This window comes from Chelonia mydas, chromosome 6 (genome assembly GCF_015237465.2).
Source record: "Chelonia mydas isolate rCheMyd1 chromosome 6, rCheMyd1.pri.v2, whole genome shotgun sequence".
In the NCBI taxonomy this organism is placed as follows: Eukaryota; Metazoa; Chordata; order Testudines; family Cheloniidae; genus Chelonia; species Chelonia mydas.
In genome coordinates, this window is record NC_051246.2 from 9,481,982 (window position 1) to 9,482,549 (window position 568).

Here is a 568-nt window from a genome sequence, read left to right on the forward strand (position 1 = left end):
CTTGGAGGTCAGTCACCTGCTAGTTTGTCTTTCCCTCAACTGCTAAGAGGCAGACTAGCCTCTCTTCAAACCTGACTCCTCAGGTTCCTTAAGAGCAGTCAGTTACAACCCCTGCTTCCTCATTTAATAGCCCCAGTTGTTGTGGGATGCTAATACAGTATTTGCTGCACTGAAGGCTCCTTTGAGCTCCCTGAGATGTATCACACTAAGGCTACGCTTACACTTGGAGCTAGGGGTATAATTCCCAGCTCATGCAGACATACTCAATGAATGTCCTGATGCCTCTGTACCATGTGAATCCAGTTCTGTCTTCTTAACAGTACAGCACTGTGACTTTGCAACACTAGTGCTGAAAGACCTTCTTAAACTGGAAGATTGATTAGCTGCGGGCAACCCCCAATGAGCCCTTCATTCTGTTCCAGCATGTTCATGTTTGAAGAGAAAACAATGGTCCCTTCCTGTCCATCATCAGCCCTTATGCGTGGAGCAGAAGTGTTGTCTATAGTCTATCATCCAGGGCTTGTCCTGTGGTGTGTAAATGTTCCGAGACCAGGGACATCCACCCCTC